Source organism: Ranitomeya variabilis, chromosome 5 (genome assembly GCF_051348905.1).
Source record: "Ranitomeya variabilis isolate aRanVar5 chromosome 5, aRanVar5.hap1, whole genome shotgun sequence".
Lineage (NCBI taxonomy): Eukaryota > Metazoa > Chordata > Amphibia > Anura > Dendrobatidae > Ranitomeya > Ranitomeya variabilis.
The window spans coordinates 394,670,619-394,697,839 of NC_135236.1; the positions used below are offsets into that span (position 1 = coordinate 394,670,619).

General features: G+C 44.9%; 1 protein-coding gene across 1 annotated transcript in view; it reads left to right on the plus strand.

Annotated features, from left to right (window-relative positions):
- The first annotated feature begins 254 nt into the window (after nt 1-254).
- The window catches only part of LOC143776088 (uncharacterized), a 156,071-nt gene continuing 129,104 nt past the window's right edge, over nt 255-27,221 (plus strand). Inside the window, exon 1 of the mRNA XM_077265066.1 lies at nt 255-426. The gene's annotated coding sequence lies outside the window, so the exon portion shown is untranslated. The remainder of the gene's footprint in view (nt 427-27,221) is intronic.

The following is a 27,221-nucleotide window of genomic DNA, read 5'->3' on the forward strand; positions in this document are numbered from 1 at the left end:
AGTCCCATACAGTTTATCTCTTGGGCCGCTGTGTGGCTGCACCAATGATTTGTCCTCCCCTGCCTGTGGTTAGTGCAATCTACTCTATATTTTACTGTCCTGTCCCCCTGAAAGTATAACATTGAAGTATACAGGTACTATTTTATTTTGGTGATTAGAGGATAAAACATAATATAGCTGTAAGTTGCAAGTGTCTGTTGTCAGCTACACAGCATTTGGGTGGAGCAATAGCTCTACAGCAACCAAGTGGCCCCAGAGACAGTCCAAACATAGCCGGACTGATAAACAGCAAGATAACAAATCTCACATACCTGTAGTCTCAGTCATTATCATACTATGGAGCATAAAACAACTGAAGTCAGTGACTGCTGTCCTTACCACATAGATAACTGCAAGAAAGAACTGCAGACTTCTTGAGTAACTAAGGTAATGTTGTAATGTTTTACGTGTAGCTGATTGTCTTGAATGATGTAATATAATAATACATTCTATTTCTACATCCATATTATCAGTTTAAAACTTAGGAGACTGTTAAATATATTGTGTATAGGCTGACTAAAGGTACCTTCACACTAAACAACTTTCCAATGAGAACGACAACGATCCGTGACGTTGCAGCGTCCTGGATAGCGATCTCGTTGTGTTTGACACGCAGCAGCGATCTGGATCCCGCTGTGATATCGCTGGTCGGAGCTAGAAGTCCAGAACTTTATTTGGTCGTCAGATCGGCGTGTATCGTCGTGTTTGACAGCAAAAGCAACGATGCCTGCAGTGTTTCTTCATGGAGCGAACTGGAGCGAACAACCAGCGAGAACGATAAGTACGTCACTGGATCGCTCCTGCATCGTTCTGCTGTTGCCGGTGTCTGACGTCTCCTAGCGACCTAAACAGCTACGCTGCAGCGATCGGCTCATTGTCTATATCGCTGCAGCGTCGCTTAATGTGATGGTACCTTTAGGGTGCTTTCACATTGTGTTCTGTTTCCCCATCAAGGCATACTTCTGAAATCCCTCGCAAAATGGGGTCTGGATGCATGCGCCAACAGGGTCATAGAAGGTGATGGCAGAATCAACGTAACCTCCACCGTGCATTTTTTTCAGGAGTGTATGCCTACAGGAGGTGGACACTGAGACGGAGTCTACTATTTCTGAGTGTCCACCTCCTGTAGGCGGACACTCCTGAAAACGATGTACAGCAGAGCACGTGTTCACTCAGCCATCACCGTTACAGTCTGTGGCCCCTTCAGCTCATATCTCCAGACCCAGTTTTGTAGGGGATTTCAGACATCTGCCCCGACAGGGACACAGAACGCAATGTGAAAGCACCTTTAAAGATGACCTATCGACTCTCTGTCCCTCTGTCTTTTTTATTTAAGAAAAAGGTGGGCATCTACAGACCTGGATTGCCAGCTGTCCAGAAATTCCAAAACAGTCCGTAAAAATAGGTCACTTTTTTAACCAGTCTGTAAAAAATTTTTTAAGGTGTTTGTTGTTGTTTTGAAGCTGAAGGAACTTATACAGTTTAATTTCAGTATAATTATTACCAGTTTACAGTGAATACAGCACGTCTTCATATCAGAATTATGGGCTATAGACTTGAATCACTTACAATTATAATGGTTTATTAAGGTTTTCCGATGTGTCTGTAAAAAATATTGATTTTTTGATAAGCTGTCCAGAAACAGTAAAAAGTCAAGTTGACAACCCAGCCACAGACATAGTATTTCACTATATAACACTACTTAGTAAAATTTCCCAGAACATTCCACAATGTCAGGCTTAATTTTCTTTCAAAAGCCAGGTCCAAGCTTCTGGGTTGTGGAATCCCAGCCTGCAGAGTAGGCTCCGTAATTCGCTTCGGCTCTTTGGTGGCACTTTGAACTTAAGCAGCTTCAGCGCATCACTTACTAACCAGTTACCAATCAGTATCCGCTTTAGTTGCATTTCTGTTCAGTAGCAGCTTAGAAAACGTTGCAGCATCACTGGTTAAGCTTGGTCTTGATCTCACAATAATACGTGAAATCTCATCACAGTGAGAGGGGACCATGAAGGATTGTGGGAATCCTGCTCTTAAATAAAAAAGGCTAGCCACTTTGAAGGTGTTGTCCAGTACTTTTATATTGATGAACTATCCTTTTATATTGATGTTCTGCTCCGCAACTGTTCACATTTGGCCAGGAGCAGCTGATCGCTCAGGGTGACAGGTGTTGTTCCACCATCATTCTGATACTGATGACTAAGGACGGATGATAAATCTAAAAGTACTGGAAAATCCTTTTAAGTACTTTGATAGGGACTGTATATTTAGCACTAAAAGTACAATAAATACAATGCAAAAAACAAGCCCATTAAAGGGAATCTGTTACCCCCTGGGATGTGTATAATCTATTAATATGGGCATACAGGTGATAGAAATGTTAAGCTAGTCCTACCTGTATGCCTCATATTAGTGGTCTTGTTGAGAAAACTTATTGACCCGATATCAACAAGGGTTTACGAGGGACCATAATAAATACAGAGGAGGACAATGGAAAGAAATATATATTGGTACCGTGTTAGCCAGTAGATAGAAAAATATTTAGAATTGAGAGTCCTCAGTGGTTGATACCTTTTAATGGCTAACTGAAAAGATGGTAACAAATTGCAAGCTTTCGAGACTACACAGGTCTCTTCATCAGGCAAAGACTAAAAGAAATTCTGAAGAATCACATATTTATGCACAACATAGCATAGAAAAAAAAAGGAAAAACCTTGGATAAGATAGGTGACATGAAGCAGAATTACCACGAGTGATAAACAGTTATGTCCATAAATATTGGGCCAGTTCTTAGATAAGAATTGTTTTATTGGGGTCTGGTTCTGTTGTGATGACCCCTCATAGTCTGAGAGGCAAGTTCCTTAGTTGATGTAAAAAGACATAAATCCATGTGACACATTCATTCCTGCAGTGAGAGTGTCAAAGGTCATCATCAGTTTATATTCCCAGACTCTTCTGTCTCTCTTAGATTTGAAGCTACCTTTTAACACAAGTAATTTTGCAGCGCCCCAGAGTCCTGGTTGCTGCAGTAATATTATTCTTCCACCAGGGGGAGTGATATTACATCTGAAGGTAATAAAGGAGCTCATCTTTCCAGGTATCACAGCATCACAACACACTTCACACTCCAGACCACCAGGGGGGGCTATGCTCCTATCTAGTAGGGCACTCCTCACAGAAGGGTAAAACTGGTGGGTTGGATAGGAAGTCAGGGAGAAGCAGACTGGGCTTTGCCCAGGTAACATCTAGTCAGTGAGAAGCTGACTGGGCTCAGCCCAGGCAACACCTGTCAGGTAGACAGGGGGAAAGGAGGAACATCTGAGCTGCAGACAGAGGGTCCCTGTCAGGGGTGGGATCCTGACAGAGGCCTAGCACGAGACAGAAAGACACAGAGCTGCGCCTGCCCCACGTGCGGCAGCATCCTAAGAAAGGACACGAAGAGAAGTGTATTGTAGAGAGTGAGAAACGAAGTCACAGCATAAGGAGAAAAGACCGGGAGGAGTTCTGCCCTGTAAAGGCTGCCTCCTTCTGAGGCGCGTAGCCGGTGGCCGGAACACCGAGGGAGTAATTGACTCTATGCATTACTTCAGAGACCGGCAGGACAGTCAATTCCAAGTTGACTGCCTGACCTAAATACCTATGAAGACACAGTGGCAAATTGTGGGGGTCGGGGCATCTCAATGGTCCCTATAAACAAGCCTCAGGCCATCAGTCAAACGGGTTTGTCCTATCCATACCATCTGGGGGACAGAGAGGAAGAAATAAGATCTAGGACATCTACAAAGGTTGTGAGGACTATCCCGTGGTGCTCAGCAAGGAAGTACTACAACACACAGGCGCTAGTAGGAAGGCTACTGATTTCCACCTGGATAAGAGAACTCTGGATTTGCCTTCAGACCGGCCGGACTCTGCCTGCCCTGTGATCGGTACTCTGGGCTGTGGATGCTGAAGTCTTCAGTAAAAGGTAAAGAGACTGCAACCTTGTGTCCTCGTTATTCATTGCACCTTACATCGTCCACCATCACCACCTACACATCTGGGAAGCCCTGGGGACATACTTCACCTGTGGGAAGGTATACCATCTAGCTGCCATTCCATCACCCCAGCGGACCCCTGGGCAGCGTCGGTCACCCTGACCAAATACCACAGGTGGCGTCACGAACACTATCCCTTTAAAGACCTTTCCCTTTTAATATGGACACCCCTAGGGCCACGGATCGGGTCAGCCACCGTGACATCCCCGAACCGAAGGACCCGGTACCGAGTACCCCACTGCCCTTAACGTGGGGGCGCTCCAACTCCATGTCCATAATGTTATGATTTGGGAGACAAAAATGTATTGCCACAGGTAGATCCATTCTTTTTTCTCTTATTGTGTGGCGGTGAGGAGGACAATTTAATATTACAGGAAGATTTATGTAAATTAGAAGCTTGAGCTGATAAATGGCAAATGAGCTTTAATGGGGATAAATGTAAGGTCATGCACTTGGGCAAAAGAAATAAGATGTATAATTATATGCTTAATTGTAAAACACTGGGCAAAACTGTCACTGAAAAAGACCTGGGTATATGGGTGGATGACAAACTCACATTTAGTGGCCAGTGTCAGGCAGCTGCTGGAAAGGCAAATAAAATAATGGGATGCATTAAAAGAGGCATAGATGCTCATGAGGAGAACATAATTTCACCTCTATACAAGTCACTAGAGCGACCACACTTAGAATTCTGTGTCTGGTCTCCGGTGCATAGGAAAGACATAGCTGAACTAGAGCGGGTGCAGTGAAGAGCGACCAAGGTTATTAGACAAGCCTACAACCTGCAGTAACCACCGATCGACCAAACCGCTGCATGACCAGCTCTATCCTCACCTACTGTATTCTCACCCATCCCTTGTAGATTGTGAGCCTTCGCGGGCAGGGTCCTCTCTCCTGCTGTACCAGTTATGACTTGTATTGTTTAAGATTATTGTACTTGTTTTTATTATGTATACCCCTCCTCACATGTAAAGCGCCATGGAATAAATGGCGCTATAACAATAAATAATAATAATAATAATAATTAGAGGACTGGGGGGTCTGCAATACCAAGATAGATTATTACACTTGGGGTTATTTAGTTTGGAAAAACGAAGGCTAAGGGGTGATCTTATTACAACGTATGGGGACAGTACAAAGACCATAATAATGATCTTTTTACTCATCCTCTAAGTTTGGAGGAAAAAAGGTTTAAGCATAATCACAGACGCGGATTCTTTACTGTAAGAGCAGTGAGACTATGGAACTCTCTGCCATATGATGTTGTAATGAGTGATTCATCACTAAAATTTAAGAGGGGACTGGATGCCTTTCTTGAAAAGTTCAATGTTACAGGTTATATACACTAGATTCCTTGATAGGGCGTTGATCCAGGGAACTAGTCTGATTGTCGTATGTGGAGTCAGGATGGAATTTTTTTCCCAAATGTGGAGCTTAGTGTTTGCCGCATGGGTCTTTTTGCCTTCCTCTGGATCCACATTTTAGGCTATGGGTTGATCTGGGGAATATCACACAGGATGAGATTATATACAGTGGTCTGATCTACATATTGAGATCCTATAGATGACTCGGGGCACATGGTCGCGATACATATGTATATTGCCTTTAAAAATAACTTGTACACACGTGGTCAAAATTGTTGATACCCCTCGTTTAATAACAGAAAATCCCACAATGGTCACAAAAATAACTTGAATCTGACAAAAGTAATAATAAAATAAAATGAACAAATGAAAGTGAGACATTGCTTTTCAATCATGCTTCCACAAAAGTTTAAAAAAATTAAAACTCATGAAATGGGCCTGGACAGAAATGATGGTACCCCTGAAAATAATATGACAAAAGTGACAAGTTAAATCAAGGTGTGTCCACTAACTAGAATCACAGGTGTCTGTTGTGAATTAGACTTTTTTGGCTCCCTCTAGTGGTTACTAGTGATATGACTCTGGGATTTCCTTCCCTCTGTTTGCACCCAGCTGGGTCGTTACTTCAGGGGTGTTGCTATATAAACCTCCTGGAACCTTAGTCCAGTGCCTGGCACCGGTGTTATCAGACACATTCTGTTTGCTCCTGTTTGCTGGTCCTGGTTCGTGCTAAATTAAGCTAAGTCTTGCTTCTTTGTTTTTTGGGTTATTTGTTTGCTATCATTTTTGTCCAGCTTGTACTAAATGTGATTCCTGACCTTGCTGGAAGCTCTAGGGGGCTGGTGTTCTCCCCCTGGGCCGTTAGACGGTTCGGGGGTTCTTGAATTTCCAGTGTGGATATTTTTGATAGGATTTTTTGCTGACCATATAAGTTATCTTTCTATATTCTGCTATTAGCTAGTGGGCCTCTCTTTGCTAAATTCCTAGCTCATTCTTATGTTTGTCTTTTCCTCTTACCTCACCGTTATTATTTGTGGGGGGCTTCTATCCAACTTTTTGGGGTATTTCCTCTGGAGGCAAGAAAGGTCTTTTCCCTTCTAGGGGTAGTTAGCTCTCCGGCTGGCGCGAGACGTCTAGGATCAACGTAGGAACGTTCCCCGGCTGCTGGTATTTGTGGTGCTAGGATTAGTTATATGGTCAGCCCAGTTACCACTGCCCTATGAGCTGGTTTTCTGTATTTACTGACTTAGCATTATTCCTGAGACCCTCTGCCATTGGGGTCATAACAGTATGCCAGGCCAATATTGAATGTTTAAAGCATTTCAGAAGTGGGATAATAAGAAAGGAAATTCTGAGTTTTTTTTTTTCCTTCCTTCTCTTCCTCCCCTTTACCTTTGAGTGGCGTGTGCTTGCTGCAGACATGAATGTGCAGACCTTGATTACAAGTGTTGACCAGCTGGCAGCTCGTGTGCAGGGTATACAAGATTTTGTTACCAGTAGTCCTATGTCTGAACCTAAAATACCTATTCCGGAATTGTTTTCTGGAGATCGATTTAGGTTTAGGAATTTCAAGAATACCGTATATACTCGAGTATAAGCCGACCCGAGTATAAGCCGACCCCCCTAATTTTGCCACAAAAAACTGGGAAAACTTATTGACTCGAGTATAAGCCTAGGGTGGAAAATGCAGCAGCTACCGGTGAATTTCAAAAATAAAAATAGATGCTCCATACCGTTCATTATGGCCCCATAGCTGTGCCATATAGTGCTCTGCACCGTTCATTATTGCCCCATAGCTGTACCATAGAAAGCTGTGCCATATAGTGCTCTGCACCGTTCATTATGGCCCCATAGCTGTGCCATATAGTGCTCTGCACCGTTCATAATTGCCCCATAGCTGTGCCATATAGTGCTCTGCACCGTTCATAATTGCCCCATAGCTGTGCCATATAGTGCTCTGCACCATTATTGCCCCATAGCTGTGCCATACAGTGCTCTGCACCATTATTGCCCCATAGCTGTGCCATATAGTGCTCTGCACCGTCCATTATTGCCCCATAGCTGTGCCATACAGTGCTCTGCACCATTATTGCCCCATAGCTGTGCCATATAGTGCTCTGCACCATTATTGCCCCATAGCTGTGCCATATAGTGCTCTGCACCATTATTGCCCCATAGCTGTGCCATATAGTGCTCTGCACCATTATTGCCCCATAGCTGTGCCATATAGTGCTCTGCACCATTATTGCCCCATAGCTGTGCCATATAGTGCTCTGCACCATTATTGCCCCATTGCTGTGCCATACAGTGCTCTGCACCATTATTGCCCCATAGCTGTGCCATATAGTGCTCTGCACCATTATTGCCCCATAGCTGTGCCATATAGTGCTCTGCACCATTATTGCCCCATAGCTGTGCCATATAGTGCTCTGCACCATTATTGCCCCATAGCTGTGCCATATAGTGCTCTGCACCATTATTGCCCCATAGCTGTGCCATATAGTGCTCTGCACCATTATTGCCCCATAGCTGTGCCATATAGTGCTCTGCACCATTATTGCCCCATAGCTGTGCCATATAGTGCTCTGCACCGTCCATTATTGCCCCATAGCTGTGCCATACAGTGCTCTGCACCATTATTGCCCCATAGCTGTGCCATACAGTGCTCTGCACTATTATTGCCCCATAGCTGTGCCATATAGTGCTCTGCACCATTATTGCCCCATAGCTGTGCCATATAGTGCTCTGCACCGTCCTTTATTGCCCCATAGCTGTGCCATACAGTGCTCTGCACCGTTATTGCCCCATAGCTGTGCCATACACTGCTCTGCACCATTATTGCCCCATAGCTGTGCCATATACTGCTCTGCACCATTATTGCCCCATAGCTGTGCCATATAGTGCTCTGCACCATTATTGCCCCATAGCTGTGCCATATACTGCTCTGCACCATTATTGCCCCATAGCTGTGCCATATAGTGCTCTGCACCGTCCATTATTGCCCCATAGCTGTGCCATACAGTGCTCTGCACCATTATTGCCCCATAGCTGTGCCATACAGTGCTCTGCACCATTATTGCCCCATAGCTGTGCCATATAGTGCTCTGCACCATTATTGCCCCATAGCTGTGCCATATACTGCTCTGCACCATTATTGCCCCATAGCTGTGCCATATAGTGCTCTGCACCGTCCATTATTGCCCCATAGCTGTGCTGCTGCTGCTGCAATAAAAATAATAAAACACATACTCACCTCTCTTGCTTGCAGCTCCACACGTCCCATCCCGGCGTCTCTCTGCACTGACTGATCAGGCAGAGGGCGGCGCGCACACTATATGCGTCATCGCGCCCTCTGACCTGCACAGTCAGTGAGGAGAGAGAGACGCCGGGAAGATGGAGACAGCGCCCGGCGTGTGGAACGCGGACAGGTGAATATGTAATACTTACCTGCTCCCGGCGTCCCGCTCCTTCCCCCGGACAGCTGGTCTTCGGTGCCGCAGCCTCTTCCTCTGTCAGCGGTCACCGGCACCGCTGATTAGAGAAATGAATTATGCGGCTCCGCCCCTATGGGAGGTGGAGCAGCCTATTGATTTCTCTCATGAGCGGTCCCACGTGACCGCTCAGGGGAAGAGGCTGCGGCACCCGGAGACAGTGGGACGGGCAGGGGGAGCGACAGGATCGCCGGGACTAGGTAAGTATGCCTCAGCGCCCTCTCCCGCCGACCGTGACTCGAGTATAAGCCGAGGGGGCACTTTCAGCCCAAAAATTTGGGCTGAAAATCTCGGCTTATACTCGAGTATATACGGTAATTGTAAATTGTTTCTTTCTCTGAGACCCCGTTCATCTGGAGATTCTGCTCAGCAAGTTAAAATTGTTATTTCTTTTTTACGGGGCGACCCTCAGGATTGGGCTTTCTCGCTAGCGCCAGGAGATCCGGCATTGGCGAATATTGATGCGTTTTTTCTGGCGCTCGGATTGCTTTACGAGGAACCCAATCTTGAAATTCAGGCAGAAAAAGCCTTGCTGGCTATTTCTCAGGGTCAGGATGAAGCTGAAGTGTATTGCCAAAAATTTCGGAAATGGTCCGTGCTTACTCAGTGGAATGAGTGTGCTCTGGCCGCAAATTTCAGAAATGGCCTTTCTGAAGCCATTAAGAATGTGATGGTGGGTTTCCCCATTCCTACAAGTCTGAATGATTCTATGGCGCTTGCTATTCAAATTGACCGGCGTTTGCGGGAGCGCAAAACCGCTAATCCTCTGGTGGTGTTGTCTGAACAAACACCTGATTTAATGCAATGTGATAGAATTCAGACTAGAAATGAACGGAAAAATCATAGACGTCAGAAATGAATGGGTTGTGTTTTTACTGTGGTGATTCTACACATGTTATATCAGCATGCTCTAAACGCCTAACAAGGGTTGTTAGTCCTGTCGCCATTGGTAATTTGCAACCTAAATTTATTTTGTCTGTGACTTTAATTTGCTCTTTGTCTTCTTACCCTGTTATGGCGTTTGTGGATTCAGGTGCCGCCCTGAGTCTTATGGATCTGTCATTTGCCAAGCGCTGTGGTTTTGTTCTTGAACCGTTAGTAAATCCTATTCCTCTTAGAGGTATTGATGCTACGCCATTGGCGGAAAATAAACCGCAGTTTTGGACGCAGGTGACCATGTGCATGACTCCTGAACATCGGGAGGTGATTCGTTTTCTTGTTCTGCATAAAATGCATGATTTGGTCGTTTTGGGTCTGCCATGGTTACAGACCCACAATCCAGTCCTGGATTGGAAGGCAATGTCTGTGTCAAGTTGGGGCTGTCAGGGAATTCATGCTGATTCCCCGCCGGTGTCTATTGCTTCCTCTACTCCTTCGGAAGTTCCTGAGTATTTGTCTGATTATCAGGATGTATTCAGTGAGTCCAGATCCAGTGCTCTGCCTCCTCATAGGGACTGTGACTGCGCCATAGATTTGATTCCAGGTAGTAAATTTCCTAAGGGAAGATTATTTAATCTGTCAGTACCTGAGCATGCCGCAATGTGTTCATATATCAAGGAGTCTCTGGAGAAGGGGCATATCCGTCCATCCTCTTCCCCTCTTGGTGCGGGATTCTTTTTTGTGGCTAAGAAGGACGGATCTTTGAGACCTTGTATTGACTATCGGCTACTGAATAAAATCACTGTAAAATTTCAGTATCCTTTGCCTCTCTTGTCGGACTTGTTTGCCCGGATTAAGGGTGCCAAGTGGTTCACCAAGATAGATCTTCGTGGTGCATACAACCTTGTGCGCATTAAGCAAGGTGATGAATGGAAGACTGCATTTAATACGCCCGAAGGTCATTTTGAGTACTTGGTGATGCCTTTTGGGCTTTCTAATGCTCCCTCAGTATTTCAGTCTTTTATGCATGATATTTTCCGGAAGTATCTGGATAAATTTATGATTGTTTATCTGGACGATATTCTGGTTTTCTCTGAAGATTGGGACTCACATGTGGAGCAGGTCAGGATGGTGTTTCAGGTTTTGCGTGAGAATGCCTTGTTTGTTAAAGGCTCAAAGTGTCTCTTTGGAGTACAAAAAGTTCCCTTTTTGGGGTTTATTTTTTCCCCTTCTGCTGTGGAGATGGACCCAGTCAAGGTCCGAGCTATTCATGAGTGGACTCAACCCACGTCAGTTAAGAGTCTTCAGAAGTTCTTGGGTTTTGCTAACTTCTACCGTCGTTTTATCGCTAATTTTTCTAGCGTTGTTAAACCTTTGACGGATATGACCAAGAAAGGTTCTGATGTTGCTAACTGGGCTCCTGCAGCCGTGGAGGCGTTCCAGGAGTTGAAGCGCCGGTTTACTTCGGCGCCTGTTTTGTGCCAGCCTGATGTCTCACTTCCCTTTCAGGTCGAGGTGGATGCTTCTGAGATTGGGGCAGGGGCCGTTTTGTCACAGAGAGGCCCTGGTTGCTCGGTAATGAGACCATGTGCTTTCTTCTCTAGGAAGTTTTCGCCTGCTGAGCGGAATTATGATGTGGGCAATCGGGAATTACTGGCCATGAAGTGGGCATTTGAGGAGTGGCGTCATTGGCTCGAGGGTGCTAAGCATCGTGTGGTGGTCTTAACTGATCACAAAAATTTGATGTATCTCGAGTCTGCTAAATGCTTGAATCCTAGACAGGCCCGCTGGTCATTGTTTTTCTCCCGTTTTGACTTTGTGGTCTCGTATTTACCAGGTTCAAAGAATGTGAAAGCTGATGCTCTTTCAAGGAGCTTTGTGCCTGACTCTCCTGGAGTCACAGAACCTGTTGGTATTCTTAAAGAAGGAGTTATTTTGTCAGCCATTTCTCCTGATTTGCGACGTGTGTTGCAGAGATTTCAAGCTGGTAGACCTGACTCTTGTCCACCTGACAGACTGTTTGTTCCTGATAAGTGGACCAGCAGAGTCATTTCCGAGGTTCATTCCTCGGTGTTGGCAGGTCATCCGGGAATTTTTGGCACCAGAGATCTGGTGGCTAGGTCATTTTGGTGGCCTTCCTTGTCACGGGATGTACGGTCATTTGTGCAGTCCTGTGGGACTTGTGCTCGAGCTAAGCCTTGCTGTTCCCGTGCCAGCGGGTTGCTCTTGCCCTTGCCTGTCCCGAAGAGGCCTTGGACACATATTTCCATGGATTTCATTTCTGATCTCCCGGTGTCTCGGGGTATGTCTGTCATCTGGGTGGTATGTGATCGCTTTTCCAAAATGGTCCATTTGGTGCCTTTGCCTAAGCTGCCTTCCTCTTCCGATCTGGTTCCTGTGTTCCTTCAGAATGTGGTTCGTTTACACGGCATTCCTGAGAATATTGTGTCTGACAGAGGATCCCAGTTTGTTTCCAGGTTCTGGCGATCCTTTTGTGCTAGGATGGGCATTGATTTATCGTTCTCGTCTGCCTTTCATCCTCAGACTAATGGACAAACTGAGCGAACTAATCAGACTCTGGAAACTTACTTGAGGTGTTTTGTTTCGGCAGATCAGGATGATTGGGTGACCTTCTTGCCGTTGGCTGAGTTTGCCCTAAATAATCGGGCTAGTTCCGCTACTTTGGTTTCGCCATTTTTCTGCAACTCTGGTTTCCATCCTCGTTTTTCCTCGGGACATGTGGAGCCTTCTGACTGTCCTGGAGTAGATTCTGTGGTGGATAGGTTGCAGCAGATCTGGAATCATGTGGTGGACAACTTGAAGTTGTCACAGGAGAAGGCTCAGCGTTTTGCCAACCGCCGCCGCGGTGTGGGTCCCCGACTTCGTGTTGGGGATTTGGTGTGGCTGTCTTCTCGATTTGTTCCTATGAAGGTCTCCTATCCTAAATTTAAGCCTCGCTTCATCGGTCCTTACAAGATATTGGAAATCCTTAATCCTGTGTCCTTTCGCTTGGATCTTCCGGTTTCGTTTGCCATTCACAACGTGTTCCATAGGTCTTTGTTACGACGCTACGTTGTGCCTGTGGTTCCTTCTGCTGAGCCTCCTGCTCCGGTGTTGGTTGAGGGCGAGTTGGAGTACGTGGTGGAGAAGATCTTGGATTCTCGTCTCTCCAGGCGGAGGCTTCAGTATTTGGTCAAGTGGAAGGGTTATGGTCAGGAGGATAATTCCTGGGTGGTTGCCTCTGATGTGCATGCGGCCGATTTGGTTCGTGCCTTTCACGCTGCTCATCCTGATCGCCCTGGTGGTCTTGGTGAGGGTTCGGTGACCCCTCCTTAAGGGGGGGGTACTGTTGTGAATTAGACTTTTTTGGCTCCCTCTAGTGGTTACTAGTGATATGACTCTGGGATTTCCTTCCCTCTTTTTGCACCCAGCTGGGTCGTTACTTCAGGGGTGTTGCTATATAAACCTCCTGGAACCTTAGTCCAGTGCCTGGCACCGGTGTTATCAGACACATTCTGTTTGCTCCTGTTTGCTGGTCCTGGTTCGTGCTAAATTAAGCTAAGTCTTGCTTCTTTGTTTTTTGGGTTATTTGTTTGCTATCATTTTTGTCCAGCTTGTACTAAATGTGATTCCTGACCTTGCTGGAAGCTCTAGGGGGCTGGTGTTCTCCCCCCGGGCCGTTAGACGGTTCGGGGGTTCTTGAATTTCCAGTGTGGATATTTTTGATAGGATTTTTTGCTGACCATATAAGTTATCTTTCTATATTCTGCTATTAGCTAGTGGGCCTCTCTTTGCTAAATTCCTAGCTCATTCTTATGTTTGTCTTTTCCTCTTACCTCACCGTTATTATTTGTGGGGGGCTTCTATCCAACTTTTTGGGGTATTTCCTCTGGAGGCAAGAAAGGTCTTTCTTTTCCCTTCTAGGGGTAGTTAGCTCTCCGGCTGGCGCGAGACGTCTAGGATCAACGTAGGAACGTTCCCCGGCTGCTGGTATTTGTGGTGCTAGGATTAGTTATATGGTCAGCCCAGTTACCACTGCCCTATGAGCTGGTTTTCTGTATTTACTGACTTAGCATTATTCCTGAGACCCTCTGCCATTGGGGTCATAACAGGTGTCTACAATCTTGGAATCAGTAAGTGGGCCTGTATATAAGGCTACAAATACTCACTGTGCTGTTTGGTGACATGGTGTGTATCACACTCAACATGGACCAGAGGAAGCGAAGGAAAGAATTGTCTCAGGAGATTAGAAAGAAAATTTTAGACATGTTAAAGGTAAAAGTTATAAGACCATCTCCAAGCATCTTGATGTTCCTGTGACTACAGTTGCACCTATTATTCAGAAATTTAAAAGCCATGGGATTATAGCCAACCTCCCTGGACATGGCCACAGGAGGAAAATTGATGACAAATCAGAGATAGATAATACGAATGGTAACAAAAGAGCCCACAAAAACTTCTAAACAGATTAAAGGTGAACTTCAAGCTCAAGGAGCATCTGTGTCAGATAGCTCCATCCCTCATTGTTGGAGCCAAAGTGGACTTCATGGGAGACAACCAAGAAGGACAAAATCATAAAAAAGCCAGACTGGAATTTGCCAAACTACATGTTGATAAGCCACAAAGCTTCTGGGAAAAAGTCCTATGGACAGATGAGACAAAAATGGATCTTTTTGGCAAGGCACATCAGCTCTATGTTCACAGACGGAAAAATTAAGCATATCAAGAAAAGAACACTGTGCCTACTGTGAAACATGGAGGAGGCTCTGTTATGTTCTGGGGCTGCTTTGCTGCATCTGGCACAGGGTGTCTAGAATCTGTGCAGGGTACAATGAAATCTCAAGACTGTTAAGGAATTCTAGAGAGAAATGTGCTGCCCAGTGTTAGAAAGCTTGGTCTGAGTCACAGGTCATGGGTCTTGCAACAGGATAATGACCCACGGGTCCCGTGGAAGCGTGTTAAATGCGAAACGACCGTAGTCCTGTTCTTTTGCCTGCATACCTGCATTCGTCCTGCCCTCAAAAACCTTGTCCATGAAAAGTTTTCTTAAATAAAGCACTTAGGTTTTTATGACATGGTAAACGGATTGTTGCTGCTTTTTTCTCTATTTTGGATTGATACAGCTAAAAACAGTCAAGAATGGCTAAGAGGAAAACATTGGACTATTCGGAAGTGGCCTTCTATGAGCCCTGATCTCAATCCTATTGAGCATCTTAGGAAAGAGCTGAAACATGCCGTCTGGAAAAGGCAACCTTCAAACATGAGACAACTGGAGCAGTTTGCTCTTGAGGAGTGGGCTAAAATACCTGTCGAGAGGTGCAGAAGTCTCATTGACAGTTACAGGAATTGTTTGATTGCAGTGATTGCCTCAAAAGGTTGTGCAACAAAATATTATGTTAAGGGTACCATCATTTCTGTCCAGGCCTATTTCATGAGTTTTATTTTTTTTACATTCTGTGGAAGCATGGTTGAAAGGCAATGTCTGACTTTCATTTGTTCATTTTCATAGATTTTTAATTTATTATTACTTTTGTCAGATTCAAGTTATTTATGTGACCATTGTGGGTTTTTCTGTCATTAAATGAGGGGTGGCAACAATTTTGACCATGTGTGTATTTTAAAAGATATTGACAACAATAGGGACATTTTATTTAATTCTCGTACTGTGATCCCCTACACAGCCCTCTATACAGTATAATGGGGCTACATAAAGTATAATGGCCTCCACAGTTCTCCACACTATATAATGGCCCCCACTAGCCCTCCAAACAGTATAATGCAAACCCAATAGTCATCCATATAACATAATGCACACTCTATAATGCAGCCCATAGTCATCCATATAGTATAATGTACCCCATAGTCATCCATTATAGTATAAAGCACCCCATAGTCCTCCATACACTATAATGCCCTTGTCATAGTCATCCATATAGTATAATGCACCCAATAGTTATCCATATAGTATAATGCACCCCAGTCATGGATATAGTATAATGCACCCCAGTCATCCATATAGTATAACGCACCCCATAGTCATCCATATAGCATAATGCACCCCATAATCATTCATATTTTATAATGTCCCCCATAGTCATCCATATAGTATAATGCACCCCATAGTCATCCATATAGTATAATGCACCCAATAGTTATCCATATAGTATAATGCACCCCATAATCATTCATATAGTATAACGCCCCCATTGTCATCCATATAGTACAATGCACCCCATAGTCATCCATATAGTATAATGCACCCCATAATCATTCATATAGTATAACTTCCCCATAGCCATCCATATAGTATAATGCACCCCATAGTCATCCAAATAATATAAAAATCCACATTGTTATCTATATAGTATAATGCACTCCCCATAGTCATCCATAAAGTATAATGTACCCAATAGCCATCCAGATAGTATAATGCACACCCCATAGTCCTCCATTGCTTTGGGCGTATCATGGCATTAATTCTTGTATTTCATATTGTTTCCACCCATGCAGTATAATGAGGCTATATACAGTATAATAGCCTCCCACAGCTCTCCACACTGTATTATAACCCCCACTAGCCCTCCAAACAGTATAATGCACATCCCATAGTCATCTATATAGTTTAATGCACACCCCTAGAGTCCTCCACTGTGACCGCAGTGTTCAGATCACAGCAGAGTAATTATCACCCTGCTGTGCCCTGATCTGAAGGAGGCATACACTGCTGTAGCAGAGATGTGTATGTAATGCCATCATATGTGATACACCCCTCCTAGGCAGATGCTGTCACTGCACGCACTGAGCAGTGTGGGCAGTGACAGGGGCAAACTGGAGCTCACAGCATAGCTGTGAGTTTCAACAAAGTGTCTGTAATAGCTTTCCACAGTTGTGACCTGGACAGCCCAGGTGGAATGCCCAGGTCACAGCTTGAGGACTCCTATGTCCAGGGGCTGCCGTATTTGAGGTGTGTAACTGTAGCTACACACCAGCAAAAGCAAATGGCAGCCCCCAGTGGCTGGAGAAAAAAAAACAGTTACCGTAATTTAATATTGTATTAAAATATTTGATTACATAATCAATAATTCTTAAGATTAAAATTGCAGCACCTTTCCTTTAACTCTCAAAAGTACAACTTGTCCTGCAAATAACAAGCTCTATGTCAACAAACGATGAGTACAAAAAAAAATTATTGGAAAAAATGGAAGTGCAAAAAAACAAAAACAAATGGACGTTTTTTATTTCCACAAATACTGGGTTTGCATCGGCGTACAAGTGCAATCATTTATGGTGCATATATGGTGACTATATATGTAAGAAATATGATTACAAATAATATTGAGATCAAATGATAAAAATACTGAACAATGCAATATCTCCATGTAGACTCTAGGGGACGGTCCATGATGTTAAACAATACTTGTTTGAGGGAGCACCAGGGCCTTAGTGATGGCTGAGAATATGGGATCTTGTGCGCCCTGGTCTCCCTTCACATGCAAACACCGTCCTTTAGTCAGTGTACTTGCCTCTCTGCTCTCTGCACCTTCAGGATCTCCTCTGAGTTGCTGAAGGCTTTCTCCATATGTTTTCCCACAAACAGAGACACAGTCCAAGTGTAACTTAAAATGTAGAACTTTACTTTTTCCTCTTCCTTATTAGATACAACATCAGCATAGGGTTCCAAACAGTCCACATTCTCTACTTTCCCTGCACTTCTTCCTACGGCCTTCGGTATGTGTCCGGGTTATACCATCTCTTGCGGTACCACAGGGTCCTCCCTGTTCAGACTCACTATACTCAGGAGTTCCCTCGTCCGTTTCGCAATGGACATGAGGGCAGCTGCCCATGCAGTAAGCTGCCACATTGTAGAGCTACCTGCAACCCCATACTGTTGTGACCTCCACTGTAGCCTCTGTTCCACCACTGCTGTCACACTGCTGCTAAGGCTGTACTTCTGGCACACTGGGTCCTGGATGGCTGGGTTCCTAGCTTTGAACGTTAAGGAGCTACTTGGTAATTCGGGCTCTACAGCCCACCCAAGCTGTCCGGGCTCTCTAGCCCCTCTCCCTCTAACCAGGAAACTGTTCCTGCCTTACCACAGTTAACTCCTCCTATAATCAACTATGTATGCTATTTATTATACTAAGGTGTCATGCACCTATCTAGTGGCCAAACTAAGGTACTACACTGTCCCTAGACAACCATGGAAAAACTATACACAGTATTATAAAACATTTATATAGCAGCAAACAGTTGGAAAACACTATATACATAGCAGATTGAAATCACATTTACATAGTGCGGTCACTCTCTCACTACATTAAGAACCGGGACGTGCTTAAAGGGGTAGGGGTGTGTACCAGTCTTTGTTACCCCTTACAATTGCACCATAAAAATAATTACAACATTATATCCAAATAACAAAGATTGCACCAATTACCACAAACTTGTGGTTATTTCAATATAATTACGGAATAGGAGAATTTCATTCACTTAAGTCTATCGCTCCAGACAGCGTCTGATCCTTCAGTTCCCTGATCTTTGTGGTTTCTCCTCTGCAAATGTCCCCTCTGAACCATACTTGGGTCTTTTCTACCCCTAGTGGCTACAGTTGTCTGTTCTCACAGTCTGATCATCCTGATAAAAGAAATGTCAACATTCAAGTCATACTTTCAAGCTCATACAATATCCACAGAAACCGGTGGTTTGTTTGATAATCATTGTGAACAATGGGAATTTGACATACTGTACACTTGCACACAAAGCCATGACTTCCAATCACTAATCATATTGTATGGTCTTCATTATTCAGAAACCTGTATTTCTTACATCTATACAGTACTCTGTGAAATATCTACTAGTTCACATACACTGTGCCTTATTCTTCACTCATACAGTAATGTATACAATGATTTTCATACTAGTTTAAATATAGGGCTCGACATATTCCAGAAAAGTATCTTTTATACTTTTTTTTTTTTTTTTTTTGGGGGGGGGGGGTTGAAATAGCAAAAAGGGCAATTGTGCATTTCAATACACGGAGAACCAGAAAAAAAATAACATAGTTGTCAAAATACAGTCATCAAGTATGCCAGGACTCAGGCTATCCCGGCAGAGCAGAACATTGCCCAAACATTGCCCTGCCGTCTGTTGGCTGCCTTTCTCCCATACTGTATCCTCGTGCCACCTGTTTCCCAAATAAGCAACCGATAAGCATCTAGTCATCCACATGATGTAAAAGAGAACTTGAATCATCAGTCTGTACCAACGTTTCCATTGATCTATGGTTGAGTTCTAATGCTCCGATGCCATTGTAGTCAGATTAACCAGTGGACCAGGATCAACATCTGCACCTTTATCTGTGGCTATGTAGACCTACACACAGCCAGCTGGGACACACTAGGTGTAATCACAGCTTTTTATCATAGCAAATATTAACTTTACCCTTAATTAATTTCTGTTCTTTTGAATTATTGGAGGACACAGGCTATTCTTTACTCCCTATTCCCTTCAATGAGATTTGGCCAACCCATGACCTTGTTGCTGGTTTTCTGGATGAGTTTCATGTATTATCTTGTGTATGTATTAAACAATTCATATCACAGAAGAGACCAGAGCTTTACAGTAGTACTTCCTTCCAACACATTAACTATAAAAAAGGATCTATTATTTACTTCCTTAACCCCTTAGTGACGGAGCCAATTTGGTACTTAATGACCGAGCCAATTTTTACAATACTGACCACTGTCACTTTATGAGGTTATAACTCTGGAATGCTTTAACAGATCCTGCTGATTCTGAAACTGTTTTTTCGTGACATATTGTACTTCATGGTAGTAGTAACAATTCATGCATATTACTTGCGATTATTTATGAAAAAAACGGAAATATGGCGAAAATTTTTAAAATTTTGCAATTTTCAAACTTTGTATTTTTATTCCCTTAAATCAGAGAGATATGTCACAAAAAATAGTTAATAAATAACATTTCCCACATGTCTACTTTACATCAGCACAATTTTGGAAACAACATTTTTTTTTGTTAGGGAGTTATAAGGGTTAAAAGTTGACCAGCAATTTCTCATTTTTACAACACCATTTTTTTTAGGGACCATATCACATTTGAAGTAATTTTGAGGGGTCTGTATGATAGAAAATATAGAAAATAGCCAAGTGTGACACCATTCTAAAAACAGCACCCCTCAAGGTGCTCAAAACCACATTCAAGAAGTTTATTAACCCTTTACAGGAACTGAAACAATGTGGAAGGAAAAAATGAACATTTAACTTTTTTTCGCAAACATTTTACTTCTACTTCTACTACTTTTTTTTTATTTTCACAAGTGTAAAAACAGAAATTTAACCATAAATTTTGTTGTGCAATTTCTCCTGAATACGCCGATACCCCATATGTGGGGGTAAACCACTGTTTGGGCGCACCGCAGAGCTTGGAAGAGGAGTGCCATTTTACTTTTTCACAGAAGTTTATAAAGTAGAGCCGTGAAAATAAAAAATCGCATTTGTTTACACAAAAATGATCTTTTCGCCCACAAATTCTTATTTTCACAAGAGTAACAGGAGAAATTAGACCACAAAAGTTATTGTGCAATTTCTCCTGAGTACGTCGATACCCCATATGTGGGGGTAAACCACTGTTTGGGCGCACCGCAGAGCTTGGAAGAGAAGGAGTGCCATTTTAGTTTTTCAATGTAGAATTGGCTGGAATTGAGATCGGACGCCATGTCGTGTTTGGAGAGCCCGTGATGTGCCTAAACAGTGAAAAAACCCCACAAGTGATACCATTTTGGAAACTAGACCCCTTAAGGAACTTATCTAGATGTGTGGTGAGCACTTTAAACCCCCAGGTGCTTCACGGAAGTTTGTAACGTAGAGCCGTGAAAATAAAAAAAATCACATTTTTTCTACAAAAATGATTTTTTGCCCCCAAATTTTTTATTTTCTCAAGGGTAACAGGAGACATTGGACCCCAAAATCTGTTGACCAGTTTGTCCTGAGTACGCTGATACCCCATATGTGGGGGGGCACTGTTTGGGCACCCATCGGGGCTCGGAAGGGAAGGAGCGCCGCTTGGAATGCAGACTTTGATGGGATGGTCTGCGGGCGTCATGTTGCATTTGCAGAGCTCCTGATGTACCTAAACAGTAGAAACCCCCCACAAGTGACACCATTTTGGAAACTAGACCCCCCAAAGAGCTTATCTAGATGTGTTGTGAGCACTATGAACCCCCAACTGCTTCACAGAAGTTTATAATGTAGAGCCATGAAAATAAAACAAATCATATTTTTTCCACAAAAATGATGTTTTCAACCCAAATTTTTACTTTCACAAGGGTAACAGGAGAAATTGGACCCCAAAATTTATTGTGCAATTCATGCTGAGTAGGCTGATACCCCATATGTGGGGGTAAACCACTGTTTGGGCACATGGCAGAGCTCGGAAGGGAAGGAGCGCCGTTTTGGAATGCAGACTTTGATAGAATGGTCTGCGGGCATTACGTTGCATTTGCAGAGCCCCAGACGTACCTAAACAGTAGAAACCCCCCACAAGTGACCCCATTTTGGAAACTAGACCCCCCAAGGAACTTATCTAGATGTGTTGTGAGAACTTTGAATGCCCAAGTGCTTCACAAAAGTTTATAATGCAGAGTCGTGAAAATAAAAAAATAAAAAATGTCCACAAAAAAGATTTTTTAGCCCCCAAATTTTTATTTTCACAAGGGTAACAAGAGAAACTGGACCCCAAAAGTTGTTGTCCAATTTGTCATGAGTACACTGATACCCCATGTGTGGGGAGGACCACTGTTTGGGTGCATGGCAGAGCTCGGAAGGGAAGGAGCACCGTTTTGGAATGCAGACTTTGATAGAATGGTCTGCGGGCATTACGTTGCATTTGCAGAGCCCCAGACGTACCTAAACAGTAGAAACCCCCCACAAGTGACCCCATTTTGGAAACTAGACCCCCCAAGGTACTTATCTAGATGTGTTGTGAGAACTTTGAATGCCCAAGGGCTTCACAGAAGTTTATAATGCAGAGTCGTGAAAATAAAAAATATTTTTTTTCCACAAAAAAGATTTTTTAGCCCCCAAGTTTTTATTTTCACAAGAGTAACAGGAGAAATTGGACCCCAAAAGTTGTCCAATTTATCCCGAGTACGCTGATGCCCCATATGTGGGGGTAAACCACTGTTTGGGTGCATGGAAGAGCTCAGAAGGGAGGGAGCACATTTGACTTTTTGAGCTCAAAATTGGCTGTGGCGTTTAGAGACCCCCTGATGTACCTAAACAGTAAAAAAAACCAATTCTAACTCCAACCTTAACGCCAACACACCCCTAACCCTAATCCCAACCCGATCCATAATCCTAATCACAACCCTAACGATAATCACAACCCTAAAACAACCATAACCCTAATCAGAACCCTAAATCCAACACACCCCTAATCCTAATCTCAACCGTAACCTCAAACATAACCCTAATCCCAATACACCCCTAACCCTAATCTCAACCCTAATATTAACTCTAATCCCAAAAGTAACCCTAATGCCAACCCTAATCCAAACCCTAACCCTAATCCCAACTCTAACCCTAACTTTAGCCGCAACCCTAGTCCTAACATTAGCCCCAACCCTAGCCCTAACTTTAGCCCCAACCCTAACCCTAACTTTAGCCCCAACCCTAACCCTAACCCTAAATTTCGCCCCAACCCTAACCCTAACTCTAAATTTAGCCCCAACCCTAACCCTAACTTTAGCCCAAACCCTAACCCTAAATTTAGCCCCAACCCTAACCCTAACTTTAGCCCCAACCCTAACCCTAACCCTAATTTTAGCCCCAACTCCTCTAGCTGCCAGCTGGCAGATCATGGCGGGCGCACTGCGCATGCGCCCGACATTTTCTTACCGAAGGAAGAAGCCGGCGGCCAGGAGTGGAGACAGGAGGACCCAGGGACACCGGTAAGTATAACAGGGTCCCCGAATCCCCCTATTTCTCTGTCCTCTGATGTGCAATCACATCAGAGGACAGAGAATTACACATTGTTTTTTGGGTTTTTTTGCGGTCGCCGGTAAACAGTTAATTACCGGCGATCGCAAAACAGGGGTCGGTAAAAACAGCCCCCGATCATGTTCTTTGGGGTCTCGGCTACCCCCGGCAGCCGAGACCCCAAAGATCTCCCGGGTGCCGGCCGGCGGGCGCACTGCGCCCGCCATTTTTTGGCCGGAAGAAGATGGCGCTGCCCATCGGGAGCCATGAGGAGCACCAGGGGAGACAGGTGAGTATCGGGGGGCGATCGGGGACCACATTTCTCTGTCCTCTGATGTGCGATCACATCGGAGGACAGAGAAATTAAATGGGAAATCGCGTTTTTGGGTTTTTTTGCGACCGCCGGTAAACGGTTAATTACCGGCGATCGCAACTCGGGGTCGGTAAAAAAAACCCGAATCACCGCCGTTAAAAGGCGTATCGGCGGTCGTTAAGGGGTTAACTTTAACCTTTTTTACTTTTCCATTGATGTAGCCATGTGTCACACACCCGTCCTGTCAGGGTAGTGTGAGCGAGGGGACTGTGGCCCCACTGTGCCACAAACCAGACTACCCTGGAAGGGGCATGACTAAGCAGCTACCTTGGTGTTCACTGGAGCCTCTGATGGTGAGGTCAGGCTTGTACGGCAGGTAGCTGCCAGGTACCACTCCAGGACGGTCTGGCTGTGGCAGCTGATCCCACTGAGGGACAAAACACAAGTGACAGGTGCAAGCAAGTATGGATAGGCGTGACTGGAACTCTGGCTGGCACTCTGGCAGGCTGGCACACTTGGCAGACAGGCAAGCCTGGCACACTTGGAAGGCACGGCTGGCACTCTAGGCAGGCGGGCACGGCTGGCACTCTAAGAAGGCAGGTGGGCACGGCTGGCACTCTAGGCAGGCGAGTGGGCACTCTAGGCAGGCATGGATGGCACTCTAGTCAGGCAGACGGGCACGGCTAGCAGGAAGGGAACGGGTTCGGGTAAGACAGGAACATATGCAGGTACAAGTAGGGAACAGATAGGAACCAGTTCAGACTGGAGGGACAAGGACACACAGGGCGTGGAGCGGGAGCAGAGCAAAGCTGCATGATGTAGAGAGAAGGACAGAGCTGCAGGAGGCAAGACAGGAGTAGAGCAGAACCACAGGAGGCGGAGCAAAGAGCAGAACCACAGAAGGCAAAGCAAAGAGCAGAACCACAGGAGGCAAAGCAAAGAGCAGAACCACAGTGTTACGGATCTGCAGCTCAGGACTAGGGTAGAAGGCGGAACAGCTGACCCTGTACTAGGACTAGGCTGAAACCCTACGATGGAGTGGGCGACCTATTCCTTGTGAATAGACCCACCGACATTTCCTAGGCTAAACTCAAACGAAGACCTACAGGTAGGGGGGAAAGGTGTCCCTGAACGATCTAGGGACTGGGAACAAAAATGAGTAACCTCCTAGCAGGAAAATAGAGGGAGCTGCAGAAACAAATGGAAAACCAAAAACAAAGCTGGCAGAACTAGAGATCCCACAACTGCACAATATCAAACACAGAAAGCTAACAAGACACCAAGCCAGAACACTAGCGGATTAACACTGTTGTCCAGCAAGGACTAGGAGGCAGGTGCTGGGTAATAAAGGGTGATGCAGTCACCTGACCTAGGACAAACCCAGCACCAGAGGAAAAAGACCAGCAGCCTGAAAACCACAACAAGATGGCGGAAGGTCAAAACAAAATAGATTCTAACACACAGGAGGCGGAGCAAAGATCAGAACCGCAGGAGGCAGAGCGAATAGCAGAACCGCAGGAGGCAAAGCAAAGAGCAGAACCGCAGGAGGCAGTGCAAAGAGCAGAAGGAGTGAACACAAGGAAACACGCAGCGGAATAGGAAAGGCTACAGACAGGGATATAAACGGACACAGGTTTAGGTTCAGACAGGAGCAGGAACGGGACAAGGCACAGAAACAAGGATTCAGACCAAGGTAAGAAGCCCTCCTGGGTGGCTGAAACAAAAGACACAGAACACAGGTACAGGCCAGGGTACGGAGCCCCCCTAGGTGGCTGACATGTAAAATAAAGCAAGACAGGACCTGGCAACTCAGCAGCAAGATACTGAGAAAATACGTTGCTCAGGCATCACACTTGGGGTGGGAATGCCTTAAGTACCTGATGCCTCTTGGCAATTGGCAGGGGACACATTAGGAAGGTGCATACAGACTCAATAAGAATCAGAAAGTCCTGGGGCCACCGCCCTAAGCACAACATGGAGCAGACAGAGAGCAGAACTCACAGCATGGCCTGGAAGGGTAAGTAAGATAATGTATCTGCCTGCATGGAGATGGAAAGCCATACAATGATGCCAGCAGGGTTGTTACTCCATGTCAGGGCTTGTTTTATGTGGGACAAGTTGTACTTTTGCTGAAGGCAGCGTGATGAAACGCGCGTTGGGGTGGAAGCCATCCAGATGCCAGAGACCTGCACTATCACTGTGAGTTACTTCCCATTTTGGATTAACTTGTTTACATTTACACATGGTTCTCTGCCCCTGTCACCACACATGTACTTTGTGCTGCTACCTGGTGCTTTGACACTTATGTGGTATACACTTTTCATGGATTATACTTTTATGGTAATACTCATTCTTGTTAAACTGCACTGGCACTTTAATTATTAGCAATAGAATTGAGCGACTTTTACTTTTTTTTATGATCGAGTCGGGTTTTGCGAAACCCGACTTTGTCAAAAGTCGGGTCGGGTGAAATCGGCCGATTATTGCGAAAAGTCGGGGATCCGACTGAAACACGAAACCCAATGCAAGTCAATGGGGAAGCAAAGTCGGCAGTGAGTGGAGGACAGGAAAACACCTACAGTGCCCATTTTAATGCCAAAAACATCAATTCTTGTTACTTAAGCTTGTCAATCTTAATTTGCCTTATAATAATAGTTAGGCAATGAAAATTAGGGGTCATTTGGCTAAAGTTGTGGGGGGGGGTGTAGGGCTGGCTCAAGTTTTCCGTGGGCCCAGGAAACGCGGACTACGTCACCGCGATGGAGCAGGGAGAGGTAAGTATTTTCAACTTTGCAAGTGCTGTAATCCTGAGCATGCAGGGGGGGCACACTCGTTCGCATTGGCACTGGCACAGGGCCCCTCAAAGTACAGCGGTGTGTTGGACGGCGGGGGCGCCTCCCACCGGCAGAGACACTTTTGCATACTATGAGGGGCTCTGTCCCAGTGACGTCGCCAACGAGTATGCCCCCCCACCTGATGAAGGAACCTGCACTTTCATCTGCACCTTCCTCTTTGTCCCCATGTAAGGTGGTATAGTATGCGGGAAGGGGAACCTGACTTTCAGCAGGGTCAGATTCTGGCTGTGTAGAGTGCAAGGGGAATGTAGTGGTCTGGGTCAATGTACCAGCAGACTCATCTAGCAGTGGCTGGGCAATGGGCAGGATGAGAAGGAAACACAGTTAGTAGGCCCAAATAATAAAGTAGGCTAAATGCAGTTCAAATGTGGTAACAGGACTAAACAGACGGCATTGCTTTGTTCAGTGGAAGACAACTGTAATGAGTGGCAGGCACAATTAGTAGGGCCAAATAATAAAGTGGGCCAAATGCAGTTCAAAATTGGTAACAGGAGTAAACAGGCAGCACTTCTTTGTTCAGTGGAGGAGAACAACAAGCAGCGGCAGACACCGTTAGTAGGCCCAACCAAACAAGTAGGCCAAATGCAGTTTAATATTCGAAACAGGATGAAAATTGCGGCTCAGCTTTGTTCAGTGGAGGAGAACCACAAGCAGCGGCAGACACCGTTAGTAGGCCCAACCAAACAAGTAGGCCAAATGCAGTTTAATATCTGATATAGCCTGAAAATTGAAGCTCAGCTTTGTTCAGTGGAGGAGAACAACAAGCAGCGGCAGACACTGTTAGTAGGCCCAACCAAACAAGTAGGCCAAATGCAGTTAAATATCTGATGTAGGCGAAAAGCCTGAAAATTGAAGCTCAGCTTTGTTCAGTGGAGGAGAAAAGCAAGGAGCGGCAGACACCGTTAGTAGGCCCAACCAAACAAGTAGGCCAAATGCAGTTTCATATCTGATATAGGCTGAAAATTGAAGCTCAGCTTTGTTCAGTGGAGGAGAAAAGCAAAGAGCGGCAGACAGCGTTAGTAGGCCCAACCAAACAAGTAGGGCAAATGCAGTTTAAAATTGGTTACAGGGTTACACAGGCGGCATTGGATAGTTCAGTGGAGGTCAACTGTAAGGAGTGGCGCAGACAGACTTAGTAGGCCTAAAATAAAAAAGTAGGCTCAATGCAGTTTAAAATTGCTTACAGGGGTACACAGGCGGGATTGGATAGTTAAGTGGAGGTTAACTGTAAGGAGTGGCGCAGACAGACTT